Source organism: Mustela nigripes, chromosome 7, assembly GCF_022355385.1.
Source record: "Mustela nigripes isolate SB6536 chromosome 7, MUSNIG.SB6536, whole genome shotgun sequence".
In the NCBI taxonomy this organism is placed as follows: domain Eukaryota; kingdom Metazoa; phylum Chordata; class Mammalia; order Carnivora; family Mustelidae; genus Mustela; species Mustela nigripes.
This window is the reverse complement of record NC_081563.1, coordinates 138,706,577-138,715,674: the sequence shown is the minus strand read 5'-3', so window position 1 is coordinate 138,715,674 and position 9,098 is coordinate 138,706,577. Positions and strand designations below refer to the sequence as shown.

Sequence of the window (9,098 nt, the reverse complement as noted above, 5' to 3'; positions counted from 1 at the left end):
TCCATCCATCCACCGTCCATCTGTCCATCCATCCATCCATCCACCATCCATCTGTCCATCCATCCATCCTTCCGTCCACGCATAGACCGATTCCTTTCTACACTGAGTGTAACGGAGTATGACTGTGTGTCAGGGTTTGACGGGCAACTGTGATTCTCTGGAGGCAATGACAATAGCTTAAATATGGATTATTGCAGGATTTTAAATCTGAGTCCATTGTCTTCAGTCTTACTTCTGGAGGCCCTTGTTTGTTGGAGAGGGTCCCAGAGCGGAGCTGCACAAAAACTTACAGGTCCTTTTGCGGCCGACCCTCATCAGCTGTTCGCTTGCTATTTGCATCAGTCGGGGACAATGTCTCCAGACTTTCCCACGGGTCTCCGGCCCACTTTCTCACTCTTCACTGATGCCCTGGGCCCACCCATCGTGGGTGGCTGGCAAGTCCAGGGTTCCTGGCCGGCCATGGGCTTTGCTCTTCCTGAATGGGTTCATTGGCCTCCAATACCAAAGCAAGTGTTTTCTAGCTTTTCTTGGATAAACGTTCTTGATGGTTCCCCCTTCCTTGTTGTGCAGGAACCAGCCCTTCCCTCTCCTGGTCCACTTCCTCACCCACAGCTCCGAGGGGCAGAGGGTCCTGCCCTGACCCCACTGCCTGGGTGGTGGTGACCCAGCTCGGGGATGACGCAGCACAGAGGCGGCGTCGGAGACAGGCGCTCCCGCTGGTCTCCCGGATTACAGAGGGAAGGAAGGAGCCTGTCTCCATGCTGAAGGCGCCCACCCCGAACTGCAAGGACGGAAGCCAGGAGGGTGGGAAGCAGCCTGGACGGGGGCTGCGTGGGGCGGAGGTTATGGGGAGGGGGGCCGCGAGCTTCTGGAGGTGCCACCTGGACACGGACCCGCCAGGCCTGCCACCGGATTTCCCCAATGCCGCTGGGGAGTCTCGGGGGTAGATTCTTTAGCTGCTTCACTGTCTGTGGTAGAGACGCCCTCCTTCCTGCCAGTGCCACGTTCTGCAGCCGTGCGCCCCTCACGGCCGTGCGGTCAGTTCCTCCTAGAAGAGGCTCCGATGCTGTGTGGGCTGGGCAGGGTCTCCCTGAGCACCCCCGCGCGGAGCGGCGCTGGCCTCTCCAGGCGATCGGCTCGACCCTCTGCCAAGGTGCACCCGTGGCCTCACCAGAGTGGGGACCGGGCGCCCCTCTTCTGTGGCTCGAGCCGTGTCCTGCACGGATTTGTACATTTTATTTATACTAAAATGTCACATCCATCCTGCCGCAGGCTCTTATAAACACAGCTGCCAGAAGTTATTTTCATTAAAGCCTTTTGTGGCTGAGGGGGCGGAGAGAGGCAGGACACTCCCGGCCGTGCAAAAGGACGGGCGTTTAATGGGGAAATGATCACTGTGGCCGTCAGTAGATTCGAACTCTGGGAACATGATGCGGAGGGTAACTTTCTGGGCGGGGGCGGGGTGGGGGTCGGGGGCATCTGCTCTAGGCTTTCTCATGCTCATCAGTTCCTCTGGGCTCGAGGAGCACAGGACAGTCTAGTTCAGTGGAATCCACGCTCCATCCTCCTGCTAGAACCCTCAGCGGCTCCTGGAGTCTTCAGGTAAACCCACAGCTCGCACCGTGGCCTCCGAGCCCTGCTGTGTCCTGTGACTCAAGTGTGATTCTTGCTGAACCTCTCATGTCACCGCCCAGACCTCTCAGCACGGGGACACGCCAGGCCTCGTTCTGCACCGGGCCTTTGCACTCACTGTGCCTTCTGCGTGAGCCACCAGCTCGGCAGTGAGCCACATGCCCGGCTCATTCTCTGCTCTCTGGCCACACGTCCCAGGGAGGCCTGTCCCAGTGCTGCGGTCAGCGGGTGTCTCCGTGCTTGCTCCGGGTTGCCCGAGAACGTGAGCTCCACGAGGCAAGGCCGTGGAGGTGTGTAGTCACTACCCGAGAGTGAAGGAATGGCCCGCCCAAACCTGCTGCTGGCTCTGGGGAGCACGGGGCCGCCCCGGGTCTCGCAGGACAGGGGTCTTCCTGGAACGCCTCCATGGCTTCCCAGTGTGGCCCTGGGAGCAGGCTGGGGACAGGGGCTGGCGAGCAGCACCGACAGGTCCACGAGGGGCTGCAGGTGGAAGGTCCCACGTGAGCCGCCCTGCCCGGGGGCGCATGTGATCAGGTTGAGGTTCTCCCCGAGGTCTTCACCTTCTCTCTGGAAGGGGCCTAGTGAGGGCCGAGTCGGCCTGGAGGCCAGCCTCCTCCCGGGACTGCTGGAGGAGGCGGCGGAAGCTTCTTCAAAGCCCCGGGTTCTAATCGTGGCAGTGACACCCTTGACCTCTCTGACCTCCAGCTCTTCCTCCCCCCACGGGGTGGAGAGATCGCACACGGCTTTGTGGGAGCTTCCCCTGAACATGGTGGCCCCAGGAGGCCCTAACGTGATTGCGCGCTGCAGGACATGCATGTACCAGGCTAGAGCCTGGCCTTGACCACCTCTGGGGGCATGGGCGTGCCCCACTCGGTGCTTCTGCTTCCAGAACCCAAAGGTTCACCCTACTTCCCACAGCCCCTTTCAGAGGACCACGTACTTTTCTTTCCAGGCTAGAGATCCCCGTGCTGGCACACGCGTGTGTGGGGGGCTTGCTGTCAACACTGGGACACACACACATGGACACTGTGCGGCCATCTGCACACTCACGCTGACCGAGGCTCTTTCTACACACGCACAGCCCCCCCAGTGTGGACGCCTGGCTTCCCCGGGATGACACCGACGACCTGGAGAAGATAGAGCCGCCCTTGTCTCAGCCGCAGAATGCAGAGCTAAGGCCCCAGGAAGGCGGCTCGGCTCAGCGTGGAGCCGATGAGTGGGCTGGCAGGCGGTGGACGGGGCCCCGGGGCAGGCTCCTGACCGCACACGGGGCATGCGGCAGCCCGGCCGGCGCGTCCCTCCCCGCCCCGCTCTCCGCACTCCTGCTCTGCTCACGTGCTCCTTGGAGCACGCGCTCAGCCAGCAAACATGCTCAGGGCCTAGGGTGTGAGGTCAGCGGGCTGAGAGCAGGGGTGCGGGGACCTGCAGTCAGCCCTTCGTCGCCTGTGACCCCCGACCATGTCCTCCAGCTGCGGTGGCGGCCAACCTGTGCTCCGTCCCCTTTCAAGTGCTCCCTGGAGCTGATGGGCCTCTGGGGGGGAAGTCACAGTACAAACACGATCGCCTCTGCGGGCAGACTCAAGTTTCTTGGGGCCCGTGGGGTGAGGCCCCCGGGGTGCACTGGTGGCGGCCACAGCTGCTCAGGTATTGGCCTCCTTAGGATGGATGTCGGGTCGTTCCATGAAGCAGTCCCCAGCTCCCAGCCCAGGGTCCTCGCTGGGGCACCCACCTCTGGGGACAACATGCCACGGAGACTACCCACGTTCTGGCAGAGGGGACCTAGGAGGACAGGAGCATCCACCCTGCCTGGAGGCTGGCCAGCCACGCAAGGTTAGGATAGGGCTTCTGTCTCCCGTCTGCCCGGTTCGGGAAAACACACACGGTACTTGGACTCTAGCAACTGGCCTTCCAGCATGGACCTCAAGATGCGGCCACTGGGGTCCCCTCCCTCTCACCACAGGCATGGCCTGTGCTCCCCATCCTCTGCTGAGACCAAGCAGACGCCGAGACCCTCCAGGGGAGCCGGGCTGTGTCCGTACCAAAGGGCTGGTGAGCCATGAAGAGCCGTCTCCAGCCTGCACAGCAGACACTCAAAGGTCAGAGCTGAATCTGACCTTATGGGACCCGGGTGCACCATCCGACAGCTTAGCTGCCCTCGGCTCTGTGCGTCCCGTCAAAGACGATTAAGCCGGAGCCTGCCTGGGCACGCCCACTCCCCAGTCACCTGAAGTACTGCTCGCTGGACTTTCCCAGCCCCCTCCGCCCTGGGAACGTGCACTTTGGGGGGCGTTTATCACTCAGTATGTGGGTCCAACAGGGGTCCTGCATCTCGGAGGAGGCAGAGGCAGAAGCAGGGGTAGGGACCTGCTGTCCAGACGCACACAAGTGGACCCCATGGGGAAACCACCCCGGCCTACGTGTAAACCCACAGCAGGAAATCCAGGCTGATTTTTGTTTTCTTCTCTGGTGTCATTTCGTTGGTCGCAGATCGAATAGTTGTGTGTGCCGCGTCAGGGGGACACGATGCTTCTGGCCAGGCTAGCGAGGGGCAGGGCCGGCCACGGGGTGCTGCTCGGTGGGCAAGCCACGACCACCACAGACCTGCCGGGATGGCTCTCGCCGTCTCCTTTAGGATGTGCGACCGAGACGTCTGGACCAGCTCAACAGAACGCGCTGTCCGCGCCCTCGCACGCGCTCACCCCAGCGCGCGGCCGGCCCGGACTGTCCCGATGGCGCCGCGCCCCGGACACGCGGGCCAGCAGCCGCCCCCAGTGGTGGAGTCTCTGCCTGGCGGTCTCCGTCTCTCAGCAACCAGAGACCTTATTCACTCAAGCCCGGAATGTGGGGCCGGCGGAAATGATGCCGATTATCAAGCTTGTTTTCTGCGCAGGGCTTTTGTTCAGAGGCGATGGCGACTGTTAATTTCAAGAAACTTCGTGTGGTTGACGTCGCTCGTGTCTTCACGCCGAGCTCGGAGAAGAGGCGTCTTCACAGCGGAACACAGGACTTGGGGTCTCCACAAAATGATTCTGATCGTACTGGCGTCCATTGCTTCTGCGGCGGGCAGTGCCCTCCGGGATAAGGGAGCGGAGACAGCCTGGCCTCCACGGCCCTCACGGAAGGATCCCAGGGAAGGGCCCTTTCCTGTCTGCACACCAGGGTGGATCCCGGCCCCGGGCGCTTTGCGGCGGGGCTGTAGGAGTCAGATGCACAGCCTGCGTTCTAGTTTTCTGCCCGACGTGGCCTGGGGTCCAGCCACTCTCCACCTTCCCAGGCTGTTTATGGGGACTCCTGGTCCCAGCTCCGCACTCCTGTGGGGCCGCATGTTTCACAAGCTTGTTGGGGGGCGGTTCATAGGCACATGGCATTCAGCCAGCACGGGTGGCAGGTCAGCTCCCCTGTGGGCCTGGTTAGGGTTTCTGGCTCCCACCCCCCTCCCCACCGTGTCCAGGCCTAGAGGTCCCCCGGCCACTCTCGTCCAGCTTCAGGCTCACAGCAAACAGGAACAGGCACTTGGGATCACACTACGGCTGAAGCGTCCGCTGACGTCGGAGGCACGAAGGAGCACTCCCTGCGCTTCCCCTGGGGGCAGTTCTCGCGGCCAGTTCACGGCATCTGGTCGGGGAGGGCATCCCCACTGGCTTGAGGCCCTGTGCTGCTGGGGCAGGAGAAGCCACATGTTCAGGCCGCCTGCTCCGGCTCCGGATGGGCCCCCGCTCGCCCACAGCACCCCTCCTGCCCACGCTGGTTCCCGGGCCCCCCCACACGAGCGCTCCACGTCTCTATCCTGCCTCATCGCACACCTGGTGCACCTCTGCGGTCTGTGCTCTCACAGGCTCGGTTCACAGAGAGGGTTGGGGGGGCCGGGACTTCCTGGGTCAGCTGTCACCCTGCAGAGCCTTGTCCTGATTGGCGAGCCCCACGGAGATGGGGAGGGCTGTCGTGGGTGCTGAGTGGAGGCTCTGGGAGGGGGCGGCCTCTCAGGACCCCGTGGGCAGGGGTGGGGCCTCCCTGGTGTCAGTGACCCCATTGTCCTGAGACGGCGTCCCTCTGGTACGGTGTGCCCTGCAGGGGAGTCTGGGAGGAGGTGGCATGGACGCTGCTGGGCACAGACCGGTGGGCACAGGACAGGGACAACGCGCGGGCAGCAGTGTGGCCGGAGGACCCAAGGCGGGAGTGATCTGTTTGCTCCTGTGTTCGGCAGCACATGGGGCGCCCGGACGTTCAGCCAGCACACGGGGAGCAGGGGGAGGAGCCCCTGCCTGTCCCGACCCTGCCTCGGAGCCGCCGGCGGCTCCGGACGTCCCTCCAGCCTCCCCATCTCCAGGGACAGCAGCCTCGTCCAAGCCGCCGTCGGCTCCAGCCTGGAGGATGGCCAGTCTCCCCCCCGGCCTCCCGGTTGCCAGGACAGCCCGCTTCAGACAGAGCCCCGGTCCGGCGGCGCCAGCGGCGTCCCCACCAGCTTCCAGTAACAGCCAGCCGCCGCCTCGCCGCCACGGAGCCCCGCCGGCCTCTGCCAGCCGCGCTCCCGTCCGCGGCAGCCGCTCCTCCTGCCAGCCTGGCTCTCCGCCTCGGTTTCCATTTCCACACGGCTCCTCTGTTAGCTTTCCCTGCACTCTCCCCTCCTGGGAGAGGCCGCCCCGACCCCCACCCCTGCATGCCTGTGTGTGGGATTTCGTTTCCTCCCCGTGTGGGCTCATCGTGGGTGCATGCTGTGGACGCGCACTCCCCGGAGATGGAACCCACCACAGCACCCACCCGCGAAACGGGGCTGGGGCTGGCATCCGCGCCCCTTCGCTTGAGCATGCATCTTCGTGGGGAAGCCGCTGTCCATCTAGGCTGCCTGTGCGGCACGTGGCCCTCGGGGGCCCGTGGGGATGAGTCGGGGACAGGGTTCTCCTGCAGGCTGGATGGTGGCAGGCTTCCTGGAGGAGAAGGACAGGAGGGCCCTGAAGGACGGGCTGAATCCCGAGATAGAGCTGTTGCCACCTGAACGTGGACCGTGGAGAGGAGGCCTGAGGGTCTGCCTGAGCGTGTGACCCCAAGCCTCTCCCTGGGGCCCAGAGGCGCTCTGGGATGGCCCCGGAGGACGCGGGCCTTCATCATGACACGGTCCCCCTCTCTCTGCAGAGTTAACCTAGTGGCTGCACAGACGTTCTGCACGGGAGAGGTAGCCCGTCCCACCTCGTGCCCTGCTTGGCCAGCCCCGGGACTGCCTGTGCACCCTTCCCTCTGGACCCTGCCCCAGGCCCCTCTGTCTGCACTGCCCTGCGCCCTGCTAGCTTCTCTCCCGGGACCTCCGGGCAGCCCCACGGCCGCCCCTACTCGGAGAGGCAGAGCTACATGCGAGCCTGGGAATGTTGACAACAGATTGTTTCATAATTAATTGAATAGCACAGCCTGGACATTTTCAATCACCTGCTGACAGGAGTGACTTTGTGCAGCTCTTGGACGCCAGCAGCGAGCTCTGAAGGGTTCCCAGTGCCTTAACCACCAGTCATTTCCCCGCGATGGAAACATGCAATTTGAATCAGGTCTGATTTGATTTGGAAGAATTCTTGTTTTCACAACTTCCCGAAAGACGGGTGACAAGAAATTCTAGGGCGGCAGACACCCGGGCAGCCGGGTCACTGCGCATCTTGGAGCCTGTGGGACCTCCTCTCGCAGACGGCATGCGGCACGGTGGCCTGGGGCTGGGGTCAGCAGCATGCCCGTCAGCCTCCTGCGGGGCCCACCACCCTGGGGCTAGAGGGACTCATTCGGAGGCGGTGCCCCTGACCCAGCGGAAGCCCCACCTCCGTACTGTCCCGAGGACCCACGGGAGCACAGGCAGCAGCGGGAATTTCTCGAAAGATTTCCTGACCCCTCCGACGGCTCAGCATCTCTTCCTACCACCTCAGCCCTTGCCTGAGTTAAAACACCCGTGACCACCTGCTTGCTATTTTTCTTTAAACTGACTCACTTTGTTACTGTCTATGCAAGCCACCCAACACATAAGTGCACACACGCGTGTCTACTCATGTCTGCATGTTTACAGGCGTGTGTGAACGTACAGACACTGTAGAGGTCGAGGTTGTTCTGCCGTGCTGGGCGGAGAGTGCTTGGAGAAGGAGGGGTTCACAGCGGAGCTCTGGGCACAGACCGCGGCTGGAATCTACTCTGGACGTTTTCTGCTGGGTGACCTTGGTGAAGTTACTTAACCTCTCTGTGCCTCCGTGTTATTGTGAAGTGGAGGTAAGAGACTCTGGGTCACGGAGTCACGGGAATTCCGAGGGGCTGGGAACAGCGTGTGACAGAGAGGAAGGACGCGGCAGTGCTGTGGTTGTCTGTACCGCGGCCGCCCCTCTCCGCGGGCAGGAGATCCGCGCCGGAGGCCTGGTCTTGATGCACGCGAGTGAGCAAGGAGAGGCTCCACAGACACATTTGCTGACAGCGGACGTTTCCTCCTTGAGCTTGTCAGAGCAGATGGAAGAGGCTTAAACAGCAAGCGGTTTCTTCCCAGTGTGATTTAGCTTTTAGCACCGTCCTTGTGTCGCCGTGCTCCCCTCGGCCCCGCCGTGCTCCCCTCGGCCCCCCAGGGTCCTTGTCTCCCCTAGGAAAGCGAGGGGCATCTGCCTGGAGGCGGAGGGCAGGGTGGTGGGTCTAAACTTCTGGATCCTTGAGCTCCTCACAATGGACGCTCCTGGGACAGTCTGCAAACACCTGTTCCGGGGCGGAGGGCGGGGGTGGGCAAGGCTGGGACCCCCCGTGCGGGGTGCCTGCGGGCCCAACCTCTCTGCTGCGTGGGGCTTGCATTCTGAGCCCTTGTGGCAGATCTGGGAGCTGGTGGGTGGGGATTTTGCCTCCAGATGATAATTCTCGGAGTGGCTGGAGACTCCGGGCTCAGGCGCCCCTGCCTGGGGCACACACAGCCACGTCCCCGAAAGGACAGCCGTGGCGGGTGGGAGACGCCACCACCTCGCTGGCATCAGGGTCTGGCTTCCAGAGGGCCTGGGTACTCGGCGGGGAGCTCCACATCCTGGGCCCAGAGGACCCAGCCTCTCCCAAGCCTCGGGACAAAGGCTGCCTGGATGGGAAACCGTCGGCTCAAGACTCAAGGTTTTTAAGTTCTCTAATGGCTGCTGTCCACGCCTGTGTTCAGGGGACCTGCAGCCACGCATGCGGAGGAAACAAAGTAAAACGGCCCCGCACTGAGCCGGCGCCGCCTGCATGAAACGTCAACCAGCCCTCGGTCGGAGGCGGTGCTGTTTTATTGATGTGAGGTCCCTCTCACAGGCTCGGAGAACTGCTGCAGGCCGTGGGCGTCCCCCGCCTGGGCACCCGCTGGCCCTGCACGGGGCCCTCTGTGCTTCCCACCTGGTGGAGGCGACGGTGCCGGCTCCCTTCCCGGGACCTGCTCAGGGCCCCATGGACGGGCCGTCACAGGAGGGGCGGCAGGGGAGGAAGAGGCCTGACGGGCACGTTGA

At 63.2% G+C, this 9,098-nt stretch overlaps 1 protein-coding gene across 1 annotated transcript in view; it reads right to left on the bottom strand.

The window, feature by feature from the left end:
- Positions 1–9,098, bottom strand: part of CDH4 (cadherin 4) — a 499,901-nt gene that overhangs the window by 189,166 nt on the left and 301,637 nt on the right. The window lies entirely within an intron of this gene.